Raw genomic sequence first — 20,226 nt, forward strand, 5'->3', positions numbered from 1 at the left:
TTATTTCCTGCCACATAAATACATATATCTCAGGCAGCTATTATAAGGCCTGTAATGGAGCAGCATCAGGGCTGCTCTGGGGATCCTTTTAGGATATTTGGCAGGATGTTATTGGTTGTTCTGAGAGAGAAACTTACATTAGCATTAATCCGCAAGGTGCAAGATAAAAGACTGCGGGCACTGTTTTATTATGATCAGACAGGCTCTTCTTTCAACGGCTGCATTTTCTTTTTGTAAAAATGAAGTTTCAAAGCAATTTTTTTATTCTTTGAGTATAATTTATTGACCCTTTCAGTGCTAAAGTTTCTCACTACAGGAATTTGGCGTCAGTGCAGTTCTTATTTTAAGCAAGTTGGGGCCGTTTTGCCCTTTTTTGATAGTGGATAGCAGAGAGATGACAGGAAATTAAGGGAGAGAGAAGCAGGATGAAGTGCAACAAAAGCACAAACCAGGCACATTGTGATTAAATGGACAGCTCCCTCAATCTCTGTGTCAACAGGACGCCCATCTGCACAGTTTTGTATTGAACAAGAATGCAGTAATTTCATTACTATTTCAATTATTCTCTTTTTATGAAAAAACTGCTCCAAGCCTATAAGGCCTACAGTCTTTATGCAACAAATCTCTGTTTTAAAATTGCAGTCTAACCTAACACAAACAAAACAATTATTCATCACCCTTTTGTAACTTCTGCAGATATTTAGGTTTGCAAATCCAGGGGGCAAATTGTTTGTGGAATCTCCATTATGCCCTTTTCTATTGTTGTCATTAGCAATCAGCTCACTGGGAAAACAGGATGACGGGAGGTGGAGGAAAATCATTTGAACCTTCGGCCTCGTCATGGATCCCCTGCCGCCGAGGGGGGTCAGGGGTGCCGGCCAGGGTGACAGCTTGGGTCAATACTCAGGTGCTAGTGGAGGATTGTACAGTGGGGAGGGATGTAGGGGGATCACAAGGGGAAGTTAGTGTGGGTCGCCCTCCCAGATCAGCCACTTTTAAGGTGAAGTCTGCAGAATATTGAAACAACGAGTTGTGTGAGTGTGGTGGAAATTAGGTGGAATGATAGTTGCTGACTGTGCCAGCTGAAACCAGGAGTTTGCACACACACATACACACACACACACACATACACACACGTAGAAGGTAATGACAGGCAGAGTGGAGGTATTGAAAGGTGTGACGGCCTTGTCAGGGAATGTCCCTCCCTGTCCTCTGCTGCCAACCAGCTCCCCCTCCGCCACTCAGAGGGCATGGCACACCACACAAGACTGACACCTGAAATATTGAGTTATCGATACAGTGTCTCTATGTGACAGCGTGTGTGTGACAGCGTGTGTGCGCAATTGTACGAGTGAGAGAGTTATTGATACAATGCATCTGTAATGTAAGACTACCGTACATGTGTTTATGTGTGTCTATGACTTTTTTTATGTGTGAGGTGTCACTATATGTGTGATGGAGTTATTGATATCGCACACTTGGACTCAAACCACCCATCGATTCCTAGAAACACAACACCTGAATGCAAGTCAGGTAAAACCGGCATGCTTCAGAAACACAACTGATAGGTTTGCTTGCTGAAAGTTTTCAGCAAAGACATCCAAGGACTTTGAAGATACATGTTCCAAAAACTACTCTATCAGCTAACATTGTGGGCTGATTTTATACGTACACAATTGATGACATTTAGATGATAATATTTGCGTGTAGGCAAAGAAAAATTGTGAAAAAGATGGAGATAAAAGTTGCCAGTGGGTTATAGAAAAATCCAGAGCTTCGATGTCAGGTATGGATGTGAAATATACAGAAATTTTTTTGCCAGCCCTATTTCAGCCAGACAGTAGGGGGCTATTTGGAATGGAAGAAAGTAATAACCTCCATTTGTTCCCCCTTGTCCCTCGGCTTATGAAAAACACCTTTACAACTTGCTTTGCCTTAACTGGGTTTTCTGGGAGATTTTGAAGTTTGGCAACTTGTCACTCGGATTGGACCTGGTGGAAATATGATGTTCAGGTCATGGCTTTCTCTGCTAGTTCAATATGTTGCTGTGTGATTGAGGCAGGCTTGGCGAAGGGGATTTGGGCTATTAATAAAGCCCAGGGTGGTCTTGGGGCCAGCACATATTGTACTGCTGTTGTCAAAGAAAAAAACTGTATAACTATTTTTCTGTGAATAAAGCCAGAGCATAGCCTTTTATTTGGTTGAAAGCTGAATATATTTGATACATTTTCAGTAAACAAAAAAAAGATTAACAAGACTTTTAAAAAGACAATTTTTTGCTACAAGAGGAGCACTATCTTTGCTATGAGTTATTCCACATTCTGGTCTGGCGCTCCCCGAGCCCCCGGAGAGCTCGGTCAGCCGGCTGAACTCCCCACTCCCCCTGTCTCCATCACTATCAATTGTCTTTGAACAGCTCCGATCATCACCTCAATTATCCGTTGTCCTGCCCACCTGATGGGTTTTTTGCCAACTATAACTTCTCTGTGGATGGACAGGGAATAATGACAGCTGAGGCCTGTGCTTGGGTAGCAGGGTGGAATACAAAGAGGGCATATGGATGTAGATGTGGCTGTAAAATTCTGATTCTCCGCCGCACACACACGTTGACACAAACACACTTACAAGAGACACACACAAACATGAGAAAACACACATACAGCCTTGTAGCAGCATAGGCACTCACACAGAGATATCCACAGATGTTGATGCAAGCACACATACACAAAGCCCTTTCCCACCTCCTGCTGTAGAAAAGCCATTTACTGACCGAGCGCCGAGGTGTCAAGCTCCAAAGTGAATCAAAGAATGGGCTAGATGTGTTCTCTCTCTACCTCTCTCTCTCTCTCTTTCTGTCTCTCTCGCTCTCTCGAGGCTGAGAGAAACTCATTTACCCTGCAAATACAAATACACGAGCAGAGTGGGAAAATGTATTCATACCACAGGTGATCTTATTACGGGCGCGGTAAACTGAGCTATGAGAACATCATCCACTGCAAATGACACCTAAACACATATGGACAAAGAAAAAAAAGTAATATCATCTACATAATCAGAGAAAAGCAGTCAGATACCATCGTCTGGGAAATGGAATGAATCGAAAAGTTCAGTGCCAGAGCATCACGCTATTTATGCGTGATAGTGATTCGATTTAAAGTCAGCGAGGAATCTCCATGTTGTTAGTGCATGGGAAACAGGCATGCCGTGGGTGCTTTAGCTATTATCCAAGGAAAATATAAGGAAAAAATAATTTAGTGCTGCATACAAATAGAGTTTACATGAAATTATGTAGGATATGACGCACTGGAGCTGATACACGATCACAACCCAATAAAGCATACAACACATCAAATGCAATTACTACTCTATTACAACATACTTTATTTAGATTGTCCAGAGATGGCTCTCAACTATCTATCAAGTAACTACATTTACATTATATTTATTAATTTAGCTGACGCTTTTATCCAAAGCGACTTACAATTGCTATACATGTCAGAGGTTGCACGCCTCTGGAGCAACTAGGGGTTAAGTGTTGGAACCACCACTAAACTAGATAGTGAACAAAGTAAGTTAATTTACTGCATCCCTGTAGACTATTCTAAAAGATGACTAGAACTAATCCCAGTCCCAACACTAACCCCCACCTGACCCCATGTTTAATCTTCAGACTAATACCAATAATATATAACCGGATACTGAATAACTATTACTATACTTACGTGGGAGCCGAAATTATTAGTTGATTAACTGATTAGTCAATCAGCAGAAAGGTAATTGCAAGTATTTTGATTATCGGTTCGTATTTACAGTAATTGTTAAAGTAAAAATTGAATAATAATAGTCATTTGATAATTTGTTTTTTTTTGGACTGTTTGATGGACAAAATAACAAGTTTGGGGACAATAACTTTGGCTTTAAGTACTTATAATTACCTGATTAATAAAAAAATAAAGAATTGGCAAATTAATGAGTAATGAAACTAAACTAGAACAACTTTGAGTAAGGTAAATATTATGAAAACAAATACATTGCAATAGTGTTGATAGTGTTGACACTCGACTATCTATATTAATACTACCACAATACCACAGCCGTAGTAGTTTTATGTCAGCGGCAACAGATCAACATACATAGATTAGCTGAAACATTTATGTAGAAGATGTGGAACAAAATACATGTATTAATGCATGTGTATGATCTGACATGTAATTACATTGTAATTAAAAATGTGGGCACATTAAATGTTGATTATCTCAAAATGTTGGAAATGATAATATTGTGTTATATCTATATTTCCACAGAATATACAATTTTAGAAATATACTAGCAATGTGGCACATTTTTTACATATAATAACATTCTCCTATTCTACAGCAAAAATGGCAACAATGCACTGCTGAAACATATAAAATTCTGCAGAGGGTATAGTTGGCTTATGATGGAAAATTATTATTCTGCACTGTCTCCGGGCCATCCAGCCAGATAGCTGAACCATTAGCATTTTCCTCTTTGTTCCCATCTATAAACATTTTTGTTGTCCTGAAGGGTCATCTCTGTATTCTTCCATTTCTCCCGTCCTTCGTAATGAATGAGTGTAATTACCAGGCCTGATTGGTTGGAAGGTCATTGTGAATCCTGTAATTTTTCACTTATGTTAAGCTTGTGTTTGTGATGAATGTATCCAACCTTTCTGCATCCCTCCTTAGATTACTCTAGCCATAGAAATGCATCCACAAATTAAGCTGTTCATTGAACACTGCTCCTGGCTGGCCATGAGTAAGTTTATACAGATAAACAAATGGAAAGAGGTGGTATTGTGGCTGTTAATGCCTGGCCTATTGCAGAGGAAGTATATCATACTTTTGTCTTGTGTTTTCAGATTCTCTTGAACAATGTTTTACATGGTGCATACATTATGAGTCAATGTAGAATACAATTTAAAAATCTCAAATTTTTTCAAAGAAAAGTAACAATGCCATGATTTTCAGATGCACAATTTTGTGAGTATATAGCATGCATTATAGTCCACTTCAAGTAAATGTGTTGTCTTTTAGGGATGCACCGAATGTTAATCGGCCGAAAATAGCAAAAAAAGCACTTTCGGTGTTCAGCCTAATACGTCAAAAAACCCAAAAAATTTTACCAAACAATTACGTTGACATGTCGGCAGTGTGGAAGCATTTTAAAGTGTCTGAAAATCCGTGTTTGCATACATTGTTCTGCTGAATTGTGCACATCCACTCCATCTTAGCCTGACTTCTTAGAAAAGGCAACAAATGATCTGACCCGCTTTGAGTGTTTCTGTCACTCGTTTGTGAGAAGGCAATTAAGCTAGCTGCAACTAAATTTGGAGTGCACATGTATTTAAGCCTTTATGGTAAATCCACTGAAACGGACCAGTGCGAGCTGACAGGCAGGTTAGAGACTTTATCCTGTCATTTTCTCTCTTTACAAAGACAAGTGTTGCAGTATGAGAGTCCACCACATACAATATTATTTATGAAATTGGGTCGGACTATTTAATCTATTTGATGTTAAAAAAAATTGGCAAAATAAATGGAAATCATGTGAATGCACTTGTTCGGTATTCTGCAACTTTTTTCATCATATTCAGTTTCGGCTTCGGACAAGAATTTTCATTTCGGTGCATCCCTATTATCTTTTTATGAGATGCTACCCATTAATTATCATTTTGTGGTTGTAATTGTATTAAATTTAATTGTATTAAATAGAATTTTCAGAAATTCCTGTTATTTTGTTCTAACAACCAATCCCAGAACAACTAACAAGCAGATTTACAAAAAACAATTTCACTTTCTATCTTCTCCTTCAGTCTCCCATTAAAACTCCCTTCCTGGATCTTCACGTCTTTCTTGTTTTCCCTTTAAAGCAAGAGAATGTTTTTTGCCAGACCTTAACCCACAATCTCTGTCTTTCTTAGTTCATTTTCCCATTTTCTAAACTTTTCTTCCCCTCTCCTTGGACCTATAATCTGAGTGTTTGGTTGAGGTTTCTCTTCTGTCAGTTGAATTAGTGGCTTGTCAGAGATGGTTTTGCTGCAGGGCGCTGGCAGCTGCCCCGCTCACTCCACGGCCTATCAGCCTCACATTCAGCTGTCCATGAAGGAAGGATGGAAGGACGGAGGGATCATTGGACAAAGTAACAGTGAGAGAGATCAGGCTTCAGAGAGTCAAAGAATGGAGAGATGTAGTGATAGAGAGGATAGAGGGATGGGTTCTTGATGAGAAGAGGGAGTGAAGAGATATGGTTGAAAAATGGAGGGATGGCGTAGAGGAGGGTATCCACTCTGGGTTCCTGTGGCTGCAAGCCAGGCAGTGAGTCAGTGGATGGGCACAGAGGCTATACTCTCCTTGTCTTCCCCTACTTGTTTCTTTCTCCCCTCCTGTTTCTCTTACAATTGCCTTCCTGGTGGACTCCTGGGCTTCTTTCTCTCTCTCTTTTCACTCTCTCTTTTCTCCCACAATCAGCCAGCTGACAGGCGGACTGGGGCCATGATGGACGATGCCCTCTCCAAGTCCGACAACATTTTCTCTCAGTCCCCGAAGCAAGATCGGGCAGCATCAGAGGTAGGCCGGCGCTGGCCTCTTTCAGTGTTTGTGAGGTCCAATTGCTGTGTTCAGTCACCCCTCCCACGACCCCCATATCAGCTGCGCTGGGCTTGTGCAAACTAGAGCTGACCACACGGCCCTGTCTTCTCAAAATCTGCACAACAGCCATGCCACAACATTTAACCACATTTCAACTCTGTGACTTTTCTCTCTTTCTATTTGTCACAAGGAGCAAAATAGAAATATGAGATCATAAACAGAGGAAAAACTTATATAAGGACTTCCAGACCTGTCTGAAAATAAGAATAAGTCCCTCAGTATAAAAATGCATTCATAACAATTATCTTTTAGCCATCTGCATGCTTGTATTAGTTTTATAAAAATAAGTTCCTTGATCAATTCCTTGATCAACAGTATAATCACTAATTCAATTATCTTTTTTTTAATTATTAATTTACCAACAACTAAATAATTAGTTGGTTAATTCATTTAATTGTTTGCAGTTAATTGATTTGATGAATTATTTGTTAATTCAGAAAACAACAACTTTATGTTTTCAAAATTCAAATATTTTCTGACAACAAGGTCTCCTGCAGCACAAAACTAAAAATAACCCAGCCACAACATAATTCAATCTCATTAATTTGATAATGTTTAATCAATGAGCCCTGTCATGTTAAAAGGTCTAGTTCAAACATTGATCACTGTCTTTCAATTCCTCCTCAACAATAAGCTGGGGGAGGCAACTTATCATTATTGGACTTAAGATTCTATAATCTGCGCTTCCTGAAGTGTTTTTGTGGTGTAAAAATTATTGCTGAAATGCTGTGTTTTCCCTCTCCACACAGACACACACACACACAGTGTTGGTACACCCACGGCCAACCACCCACCACCTCCTCACACCCCCGGGGCCCCCATACCCAGCCTTAATCCAATTTGTTCAGTCCCTCTGTCTTCTGCTGGCACAAAATTAAAGCCTGCTCCCACAAAAACACCTCACATTTCCAAGGTATTGGCTGCCCTGCAAGACTAGAAACTTCATTTATTCTGGCTAACTTCTCAATTATCTTCCCAGTAGTGGAGACGTGTAAAAAGTACAAAAATCAATAGGATTCCATTCCCCTTGTATTGGAAAGGGGAAAATTAATGAGATAGGACACTCTCTTAATCAGAAATAAATGTTTTAATTCAGATAATGACATAGTTTTCCCTTGCAGAGGGATGACAAATGCAGAGGTGCTGCGAGACCCACCAAGAAGCCGTTTCAATTTTATTGTAAATATAAAAGGTATTGATCTGTGAGATGTACAAACCCTATTGCTTACAAAAGCCATTCAGGGGGACTGGGAAAACTATTAAGCGGCGGGTCAGAAATCAATAAACAACACTAAGAGGTGGCTGTGCTTGCCCTCTCTGGCAGCTCTCTGGAAAGCCAAATGGCAGAGTTAGTGACAGGCAGCTCAGTGGCGGAGCAATGTTAGGGATGATAGGGTCAGCTGGTTAATGTGGCGAGGGCCCTGACAGGTCGGCAGCCCACCTCAGAGCTGGAGGCCTGACAAGCTGCCATTTAAACAGACACTGACTCATCAGCCTGTCGCTACAGTTAGTGTTTCACTGTGGTGGGCTCCTGCTGACAGGAGCCATTCTGCTGTTTCTCTCTTTCACTTGATTCACTCCTTCGCTTTCTTTCTCTTTATTCATCTTCATATCTTCCTCTTCTGCTGTGTGCCCTTTTTTTCTCTTGGTCTGTTTATTTCTCTCTGTCTTTCTTGCTCTTTTAGTTGTCCAGCTCTACCCAGGTTGCTTGGTATCCACTGCAGATCAGGCAGGCAGCAGTAGTTACATATGCATGTCTGAGGTCGGAATAAACCAGGAGAGAACAAGCTGTTTAGACTTGGATTGCTCTGGCTGGAATACATAAGTTCGGTGCACTGACAGTTGACAGTGTTGTCCTGCTTGAACACATACACTCATTAAATCAAATGTTCAAATTTCACTCTTCGAGCATTTGTCATGTTTTTACTGTCAATCTTGTTTCCCCATTTCTCATATTACTTGGTTTTTCACTCCTCTACGGAATATAACAAAAATGACAACACAAAACAACACGTAAAGCATCCATTTTGAAGACTACTGTGACAGCACATAGACAGCTATTCCTTTATGTTTTCTGTGTTAATAATTATGTCCATGCTTAAGTATTAAATATTTGATGTTTTAAACATAAAGTGGCTGTTGTACATCAAGACTGCGATAGGAAGATTTAGACGTCTTCTAGAGTTCAGAGTTTATTGTGTTTTGAAAAGTCCCCACCAAAACCTGTGACAAATGTGTTTACATTTATTTGATAAATCAAACTGAGACCAATATGTACAGATTATGCAAGTGCCTTGTGTGAGAAAGGTTATGGTCGGCCTGAGGGATGGATTGGTGTTGATTTAAGAGCAGGAAAGGGAAAAAGTTGGGTTGTCTAAGCAGTAATTATGGATAAAAGAAAGCGACTCATCAACCAGCCAGGTCAGATGACTTAACCTCAGATCTATGCACTCCATTGGACTGTCGGAGGGTCAGGGCCCTCTGGCAACTCTCACATCCTAGGCCTTCACTTACATCAGAGCCAGGCAACAGCACACAGTCTAGCAGAAGGTAAACCATCTTGTTATGATATTAAGACTTTATCTGTGTTTTAGACAAAATATGGGAGAATGACAGGACAGATAAGACAGAGCGAAAGCTGCCCACCAAGGTTACCAGAAGAATTTGAATCCAAAACCCCTCAGGAACATGTGATATGCCGTTGGGACGACACAGCAAAGCTATCTTAACAAACATTGTAAATTGATAAATCATTGAAAGACGCAGAGGGACTATATCTGCTGGGAGATGCTAAGCAGGCTTAGAGGGAATCATTCTGTGAGTATTGCCATCTTCAGCAGGGGAGATCCGCTACATCCGCCAGACAGATAAATAAATTGAGGCGTATGCGTCTGTATACAAATGAGTGAGCCTGTAAAAGAGAGACCGGGTGGGAAGGGGGAAAGAGGTATAGGAGGGGATGTCAGAGAAAATCCCACGCCATCTCCCCCTGCGTTGGGACAACGATGATGAGATTTAGGAAGGGTCAACAGCACCTATCAGTAGGTGAAGTGTTTAGTGGGAGTGTTTCTCCACCCCCCTCCTCCTGGAGTGTCATCCTGTGTCACTCTCATCTCCTCAGGCTGATGATGAGGGGGCTGGGGGGCCCAAGGTGCTGGCTCCCTCCTCGGGTTTGGGTCATTTGACCCCACTGTGTAATTCCTGCCTAATGCCCTCTCGTACGAACAAAGCCTGCATCCGTGGCACACTCAGACCCCACTTGACCCCCGCAGTCCAACACAATGCAATTGGCCGTGTCATTATATCAGGCCCGCTCTGTCCCATCTCTCCCTACATGCAACGCGGGACTGTATAAATTGATTTCCAGCTGCTGGTAAAGCACCCTTGCATCCCTCCCATCAGAGTTGGGAAAATGAGAAAAAAAATGACAAGGCAGGAAAGGTCATCTGATATCTTAGATGATATCCATGGAAAAATGGGTCTAAACAGTCAGGGAAAAAATATTTATCTACAGCTCCATCTGAATTTCCATTTAACACCAGCAACAGCACCTCTGTCTGAAGCAAAATGGTGTTTATCTGAAGCAGTTTTAGCAGCCTGGTACTATAAACCAATGCAAATAAAGCCACAACATATTGGAAACAACAAAATGTTACCATGCATTTTGTCTGAATATCCATTTAAATTACTGCATTAAATTATGAATATGTAATACCTTCCGTTATTTCAAAAATAGATGTCAAAGAAATACTTTGAGTTTAAAATATGTTGGACAAGATATGAAAAATTAAATAAGCTTTAGACTTCCATCTATGCATGTTTCCTACTTTAATATAACTGCTTATAACTCTCGGTACAAACTTTTAACATTAGGGTGCTTGCTTTTCTTTTTGTTTTATAGCAGAACAAACTCCTCATTTTTCATGGCTCTGATGTATATGGTGACCGTGACTAGTCCATAACTCAGGCTAAAGAACACAGGCACTTTCCCCACTTTGTTGTCTCACCAAAGAGAAGACCTTGCACGGTATGGCACGGCACAGCGTGCGGCTAAGGGAGAGACAATTTATGATCTGGTGACACCAGCAGAGGGGGTGATTTATAGTTTAATTTGCTGTGGTAATGGACAGAGGATAATAACATGTAAAATATTAATCAATGTGTAGCAACAGCAGACATCATTTGCTAAGCTTGTTATCCGCTGCTCTGCCCCTGACAGTGAACAATTAAACTGACATGAGGAAAACAAGGCGTTGAGCAGGCATACATGGGCCAAGCCTATAGGGGGGGTTCAAAGTCTGGGTTGGGACCTAGAGTCAGGATATGGAAATAATGTGGGTAGTTAGGGTTAACAATTAGTTAAGGCCTTGTGTGAAAGAAACACACACAAAAAAAGGAATGTGTAAATGTTTGATGGGGAACTTCAGTAACAATGTACTTTTTATCAACATGTTTTAACTTAATGGTGTATGTGCAAAGCAGGTGACAATTTGAGAGAATGTAAATGAGCAATGTTACTGTCAACAGGATGAGAAATATATGTAAATAAAATTATTATTATATTATGTTATTATTAAAACATTAAGTTAAAATAGAAGTAAATACTGAAATGGCAAAATGCTCATGGGTTTGTTACCTATGTAAAACACTGTCTTCTTCAGAGGTAGGAAACAAAACATATTGCCTAAAGGACCACTAAGGGAACAAGCAGGCTATCTGAAATCCTGTCCACCCGGTTGACCTTTTGAATTCTGTGCCAGAGACACACACGGCTGACAGATGAGCTCTACGAGGTGCAGAGCCCAGTGTAGCAGTGTGTTTTGAGTGATGTCTACATAATTAACGTGCAGTGGTTTAGCCTCAGTGATGAAGTGTGTGTATGATTAGGGCTGTTACGGGGATTCATCTAACCTTGTTGGAGCAGTAGTGATATCCCCTCTCTGCTATGATTGGATGGGGCTGAATGATGGATTATAATTTCACATTATGCTGCAACATTAGAAAAGTGCTGGCTAGCAATAAAAAATATCAAACAATCAAATATTTTGATATATTTATAAACATATAAAAAAACAAGTATAATATATACATTTGTGCGGTTATGATATAGGATAACTAGAGTGAGGTGATGGATAAATGCATACAGAAAAAGTAGAAGTGTTGTTGACAAGATAATCAATAATTCATAAAAAATGAAATTATGTATTTCAAATGAATAGCTAATCAGAAATAATTCACACTCTGTGTACTGAGTAGGCCAAATATTTTTAAAGCAACACAAATATTTTTGTCCATCTACCTAAATTGTTTTTGTATTTTGGGCAAAAAAGACAGATAAAATGTGTTTTTTCTACTCTTATCATTTATTCATTTGTGAAATTACAATTTAGTTTATATAAGTTTCCCATTCAGAAATAAAAGTGACAGCTAGAGCACATTCACTTTAACAGGACTGTGGTTTCAGGTTATATTTAAGACAGAATGGAAGATTATACATCTTTCTCTTTTACCCTCTTTTCCCTTCCTCCTCTCTGTGCTACAATTCCCTTTCACCTTTGTTTTTTGTAGGTGCTTCTGCCCCTGGAGGTGGGGGTAGTAGACAGTCTTTGGTGTTAGATGTATGGTAGGTCATGGTAGGAGATGAGCCCTGGACCACAGGAGAGACTTAACAAGAAACCCCTCTCAAAAATTCAATTACAGCCTCAAAGAAATTAATAAATCCCCTTTTTCAGTTGGTAGGAACAAAAATTTGTCAACCTGTCCATTTTCCTGCATCTCCCCCTGACCCCGGTCAATTACATTGCTTGTAAATAGTTTTTATACATGTTCAAATAATTGCTCATCCTAATGTGCAGTGATCTGTATTCGTCATGCTCCATGGCATCGAGCCCATCACTCGACTCCGCCACCCGGAGCCATTTTGCTGCCGTGGCTGTAAGTGAAATTGAAATTGAAGTTATAATTGATATCGGGGCCCATCACCATAATGGGTTCATCATAGCGCCATCTAAAATATTAATTTTCTAATTATGGATAAATGATCAGACAAGCTGAGCCGGCGCTGGCTGCGGAGCCCCTGGGAGCTGGAGCGATGCGGATGGGAGGACAGGGCCTTGTAAAGCCCACAAATCTTCTCTAATCCTCTCCTGCACAGCGCCCCGGCTCCATTCCCCCCATAATGGATAAATAATAGTTAAGAATCAGGCTGTTAAGCTCAATTTTCTCTCTTGCGCTCTCTCTTTCTTCCTCTCCCTTTTTATGTTTGTATGGGCTGCCAGTGCATTGTTGAGTGCATTGAGTGATCCTTTTTTTTCACATTTTCTCTCACTGCCGTCTGTCTTTGCTAAGCCTCCATCCTTTAACCAAATTCTAGCACACACAGGGCAGCTGTGTCAGAGGGGGGGCCTGCAACACAATTTAATTGCAATCACTTACCAAACCAATGAGGCTACTTAACAATACATCTATTTGCACAGTACAAACCCATGATTGTCCTGCATGCACACTCACACATACACACAAAGACAGACTTTCACAGATATTTAACACAATAATTACATCCATTTTAAAAGAAGATCGGAAAAGTCCACAATTAATTTCAAAGTTGAATTTAATCATATACCTACAAAATTCCCATATTTATTCACAAATGCCGACTGGTCATTAAAATTAACCTTTTCACTTGGTAGGTAGGAGGCAAGGGAAATGTCCTTTTTATGTGGTTATTTAGGGAGGACAGCACACACACATCCAGGAATTAAACATGCTTTGGCAGAACGTAAATTTCCGTTTTATGTGGCAATACTTTCTGCTAATTGTTTCCCTGCACCCTGATCCCATAATTAGGCCTTTACTGATTACCTAATTACCCAGCAGCAGAAGGGCAGGTTGACGGCAACATTTCAGCCATCGTTCAAAGGATCATTATCCCTCTGAAAGTCACTCTCTCTATCTGTGGCCCCCCTCCTCCTCTACTTCCTCTCCTCTCATTCCTCCTTTCCTCTCCTTGCATCACCTGCCCTCCTCTGCTCAATGCACCCAGGGTAGCAGAGAGGAGGCAGAGTATGTGGACCACAACGCTCTGCCACCCCTCTGCATTTGTCAAGCTGTCTGTTACAATGGCAAGTTTGCCACATTGCAACTGCCTCTCTGACAGCCAAGTTTATATTGCAAAGGGAAGCCACACGTTGAGGGGAGCCAGGCAGGGAGGAAAGGAGAGAGGGAGATGCAAGGGTACCAGGCAAAAAGAGGGGATTAGGGGCAGGCAGAAGGGGGTGGAGAGATGGAGAGAGGGAGCAAAAGGTAGAATGAAAGGGGTAATTTATAGGTGGTGGGTTTGATTTGCACTGGCGCTCTTGTCTCATGGCAAGATATATGTCAGGAGTGGCTTGGAGGAGGATGGAGTAGGGAGAAATGAGGGGAGGATCCTGCTCAGGCTCTCCCACTGCCTCCGGCCCCTCCTGGGCTTGCTCAGGTGCACAGAGTCTTTCTCATTTCACTGCACAGTGGGGCCTCTAGACATGGCACTGCTATGAGCCCCGGGGACACCCCCTACCTTGCTGCTCTCCCTTCTTTCGTTCAATCCTTTCCCCTGTGTCTCTCAGCGTTTCTTAGTCTCTATCTCTCTCCTCTTTCTCACCCGTCTCTCTCCTTTCCACCCCCCTCTCTCTGTTCCTGGGGCATCGCTTCCCAGCAGGGCGGGCCAGCAGACTAGGCACTGAGCACTTTTGTGTCGCCACAGCCATTTGACTCAATGCGGGACAACACGGTTAATCACTAATCCAATTTTGGGGGCCCTGTGTGTCAGCAGGGTAGGCTCTGTGCTCTTGTCACACTTCATTAGGGCCATTACAGGGCTTCTTTTTTTGTCTGCAGGTTAATGTTCTCAGTGACACATTGAACACCTAGAGGGCAGGTAGGGGAAACAGTAGAGGGCGCTAGAGATGTGAGGGGCAAGGATTAAAACCCTGGATGTCCAAAAAACTAGATTTTCCCCTCAACCATTGAGGATTTTATAGTGTGTGAAATGCTTCACCAACTTAAAGGTTAGTGAGCTGGGGTTGTGATACCAGCTTTTATATAAAAATATTGAAATTTAAACTGGTATATAAGTAAGGACTATTAAAATTTATATTTGTGAATAGGTTATCATTTGATCATTACATGTTATAATCATAATGTAACATTTTCTAGTCCACACAAACAATGACTGTTATTTATACTCATATTCAACTATTCTTAAGCCTGTTTATAATTGCTCAAAACCAAAAAGATGTGTGTATTGTACAAAGAACGCTTCCTTTTTTCTCTATTTCAGTCTCCCCCCATGTCGTGCGACCAGGCCGACGATCAGATGGGTATCCTGGAGCTGGCAGAGCATCTGCTGTGACTATATCACAGAGTCTAATTGGCATGAAAAGAGCCACACAGAGCACTAGCTTGCAAGCAGGCCGTCCTATTATCCCCATGGACATCTCATTTAGGGGGACTCATGCAGGGAACCCGAGCACCGACTTGCATGGTTTAGCATCTTTGACAGGAACATGTCTTCCTGAATGCTGCTTTAGTGACGCTTATTCAAAAAGCAGTGGGGCGTGCAGGGAGAGAAGGATATATATTTACAGTGACATACTCACTAAGGAGGATTTTATTCCTTTGTGGTTTGTGGGTTTTTCATGATAACAAGTTGGTGTTTCATTAGTGTTAAAGTAAATTATTAAAATGGGCATCCTAATGTGTACTTTTTACACCTGGGTTTTCTTTTTTGTTCAGGGGTGACATCTTGTTTTCGCTCAGAATATATACATACAAATCTAAAAATTTAATTAAGACAAGCATTGATTAATGTGTGGTAGATGGTATCATCCATAATAGGTTTTAGTATGCTATTTGACAATATTTCCATCTAAATCATCTTTACTCCAATCAGTGTGATCTTGAAAAAGATTTGTGTTCTTTTTTTCCCAAGTACGCCAACAATGACAAACGTTTCTGAATATCTTTCATGGGCACTGACTAAGATTGTGAAGCTTAGTGAGAGCACAAAGGACTTTAAAAATGTTTTGTTAAGGATCACTGGAATTAATTTTTTTCCTGTAATAGGGAGAAATACAGGTAGCTTGATAATTGAGTGCTCCATGACTGAGGAAGCAAGCTGGAGGTTTGGAGAACACATCCATTTCACGGTGTGGGATCAATAGGAGGCAGTGGGGCTGTTGAATGATTGATCCATTTTGGACTATGCTTTCAGCTCAATGTACAATTCAATATAATTCACTGGATATTTAGAATTTCACAGTATTGCATACTTTAGACAGGTTTGATTTCAAATAACTAGTATAACATTTAGCAATTCAAGGTTTCTGTATCTGTATATGTTGTTTAGAAATTTGTGAGATTGTTTTTGTGTACCATCTGGATTTGTCTCTTTTTGACTTACATTTACCTAATTTCCCTCTTTCTTGCCTTCCTACATGCCTGTTTGTCCTAGTCTTCACCAGCTTACCTGTGTAATTGGTCTACTTTCATACATTTTGCATGGGCCTCTCTTAAATTTTCCCTCTATCTGTCTCCTGGCCAATTGTCCTTCTGGCCCATCTGTCTGTCAGCCTTGGCCGTCAGATTCCCTGTCTTCCTGGTCTTCCTGCTGTCTATATCTGCCTGAAGGGCCAGCTAAGCCTCCCTCCAGAATGAGCTTGTACTTTAACACGCTAGCTCATTACCACGTGTAAATAAAGACGAATGGCAGACGATATTCCTACAAATTTGTTTCCCATTACACTGGGGTCAGCGGTAATTGTGGCTGGCGCCCAACTCCCCTGAGTGTGCGTACAGTTACATTCATATTATAGTTAATAAACAGAACAGGGGGCTAATAAATTATTCTGTAATGCCCCCCTCACCACCACCACCCTTTTCCAAGGGTAGGGGTGGATGTTCATTCTTGGCTTTCAGATACAGTAGCAGCAGCAAAAGGGAAAACAAGAGAGAAAGAAAGAGACTATCTGGGTAAACCCCCCCCCCCCCCCTTCTTTCTCTTTCTATCGCTCTATTACTCCAGAGAGGGCCACAGGGTCTAGTTAGCCTACCCAGGCCTCGGGCATTGGACCTTTGTGTGTTGAATGCGACATGATAAATGTGAGAACTGCATGTGTGCAATTTGCACTTTGCATGCAAAATCATTAAGTATTGTATAGAGGCTTACAGTACTGCAATTTTTTTGATGCATGTATTCAAGTGTGTGTGCATGTGCGTATGAGTTGTTCTCACACTATTGTATGTGTGGGATTTGTGGGACATGTATGGTATACTACCAAATCAGATGAAGTGTAAATATGACTGTGTGCTACTTGCACTGTGTGTGTTTTTCTGTCTATGCTGACAGGCAGCTGCTCTTGAGGACCTTTAAGTGCCTCCTTATTGCTGCCATTACACAAGTCCACTAAACGGTGAAATATATCACACTGTTAAACATGGCAGGCTCCACTGTGGGATACAGTAGTTTGAAGGTGAAGCTTCAACAAGGCTTTCTGTAGCTGATAGTACATTGCATTTTGCCTTTGTACAAACCAATAATAGCCTAAAATATTTCAACACAGCTTTCTAAATTGTTTTTTTTGAATTGTTTCTTTCTAAATTATGTTTGCCAAGATATGCTGAAATTCAAAAAGGGGGGATCTTCAATTTATTTTGCTGCACAGTAGTAAATCCTATGAAACAACAAGTCTATTCAGTTCTGCATAGATACAATTAACTGATTATATCCACAGTATATTGTCGATTCCATGTCTGTGCTAGATCATCTGCCAGGGGCTTCCCGCAGTATTTCAACCACAGAATGTAACAGGATATTTCAGAAACCTGAAATAAACATGTTACTTTTCCTAATTCAATTTTATCTATTGCACTGTGTCAAAGTTTAATAAGCTGCAATCTAAAACCTTAACTGTACATGATAGCACAGTGCAACACATATCACTAGTGTAATCTATAAATTGATCATAGGAAGGACAATTAGAGCTATGCCATTTTATGTTCCAGTTTTCTGTTTTCTCTTAAAAACAATTAGACAATAATTTTGCTGATAATTGCATATCCCATCAAAAAAATTGTCTGTGTAACTGAATTTTATAATAGTCTATGTGTTGTTATGGAGAGCCTGTGAAGGAGAATCAGTGAGGGTAAAGCGAGCTCCGTCTGTGTTGGTATGCTCCTGCAAGCTCCCATGATCCATTAGAGAGGCTGAGGATGAATGAATGAGCGCTGCACCCAGAGAGAGCGGAGCAATAGTTTCTTCAGTTCCCACCTTATTGATTTCTGCAGGAAATATATAACCCTGGGCGCAGAGGTAGAAGAGGGAGGACCACACTGATATTAAGTCGTTTTCCCATCTTTTCCAAAAATCTTTAATCAAAGTTTAAGTGAAATACTAACATGCCACTTGACGTGACCTTTTAGCCCTGTTATGAATCACCTGTTTTTGAGCTGAGCTGAGTGGCTGAGAGCGGTTAGAGATATTTCCTAATCACAAATCGCTACAAGAAAAAGAACAAGTTCAGTGGCAGAGTTAAATGGCCACCGAAGGGCTTGTTTGCTGTTGACCTTTGACAAATGCTAGACAACAAATCTATGTTTAAAGCACTCGCCCCGACTGGATTCCTTTATAGCACTAAGTGACTCCTGGGAAGGACGAAGCCTTGAAAAGTGACTCCAGCCAAAGTCAAGAAAGCTCTGAAACACTAAAACAAAGGAAGATACAATGCTCTTCCTGCACAAATATGGCTCTATGAAGAATGATATACAGCAGGATGGGGGATATATGTCTACAGGAAAGAGGCAAATAGGACGATTTGTGAGCATACGAGTGCCTGGCGTATAATGACAAATATGAAATCAATATAGTGACCTTAATTTGCTCAAAGCACAGTTGTGATGCAGTACACAGTGTTTCGATTAAAGGAGGTATAAAAAGATGGTGTCTGTGTGTTGTGAGGGCAGGGAGGCCATGCCCTTTTGAACCCTGGTGCTCACCGAGAGCGTGGCAGCCGTAAAAGGAACAACCAGCCCTGTTTGGTCATTGAATAGGCTGCTTATGGCTCATGGGTAATAATGTCACGCCTCAAGACGTTTTTTAAAAAGAGCCGGCGAATGATAGCTACCAATGTGTTCCGCAACACTGGCAACATTATGGCAGCAGAGGAGAAAATATAATAGCTTGAATATGCTATGAATAACAAAACCTGTCAATACTCACCTCTAGAAGAATTGCTGATCAGACACAGTTCATGTAAAGTGTACGTGTATGAGTGAGAATTTATGATATGTGTCCCTATAAATGAGCGTGTGTATTTTTGTGTGAGTGTGAAAAAAGTGATGACTCCCATTGTGTGTGTGTGTGTGTGTGTGTGTGTGTGTGTGTACATGCGTGTATGTATGTGGGTGTGTGTGTATGCTTGTGTGTGTGTGTGTGTGTGGGGGGGGGTTCTGTTTAATTTGTGCTATGTACTAGATGGAGCCAAGTGTCCATTTGAATTTCCATCTCCTGGAATTCACACTTTTGTGACACTACACATTAGGAGATTTTCTTTCGAATTTAGTCTATTTCTAATTTTAAAGATGGGGGTAGAGTACAGATCCTGCGATGGACTGGCGACCTGTCCAGGTTGTACCCCGCCTTGCGCCCAATGTCAGCTGGGATTGGCTCCAGCCCCCCCGCGACCCTGTACGCAGGATAAGCGGTTGACGATGGATGGATGGATGGATGGTACAGTACAGATGTCTATAAGTTTAAAGTGGTGACTTTCAGCTTTAACTGTGTTTGAGGGTGTTCATATTGCTCCCTTTTATCCATAGTATACCAATTTTAGGACAATGCAGCACGGCATGGATCCTCAGAAAATGACAATATGTGAAGGGAAGAGAGGAAGTGTTTGGGGGATTTAGACTACAGGAAAGCATTGCCAGCAAAGCATTTCCAACTAAATATTAAATATGAAGGCGCAATTAAAGTTTATTAAAATGTTAAGAAATACATTTTGGTCACCTAAAACAGTGAAAGTCTGTAAAAAGTCAACTTATGTGGATGTCAACATTCTCAAATTAATGTTTAACCACATAGTCATTGCGTTATTTCTAATTCAATGTGTTAAGTACCCTGCCAACCCAACAAAACATGTCAGTTTTACAAACTATGGACCACACTGTATGCAGACAAAATAGTAAGAAGCAAAATGTCCTTTACTGACAAGAAGGCAGTCTACAACTATACTACTGTACATTATCTTGTTGTCTCAGTGCTTGTACTGTTGAATGTAATCTAATCTAATCTTGTTATCACAAGTCCCAGAACCTCAACTGAGTTGCAAGTACTTAGATTGATTTAGATGTAAGTGTTAAATTGCTTTGGCTCACAGATATGGGGAGTCTCTTATGAACTGGGTTAAATCCTGGTACATAACTTGTCCATAACTGGATTCTCTAGTCTAAACAGAACATTCTTGCTTGTTTTTGTTTGTTTTTTTTGGGAGGGGGGGGGAGGGGGGGGGGGGGGGGGAGA

The sequence above is a fragment of the Micropterus dolomieu genome, linkage group LG05, assembly GCF_021292245.1.
Source record: "Micropterus dolomieu isolate WLL.071019.BEF.003 ecotype Adirondacks linkage group LG05, ASM2129224v1, whole genome shotgun sequence".
NCBI lineage: Eukaryota > Metazoa > Chordata > Actinopteri > Centrarchiformes > Centrarchidae > Micropterus > Micropterus dolomieu.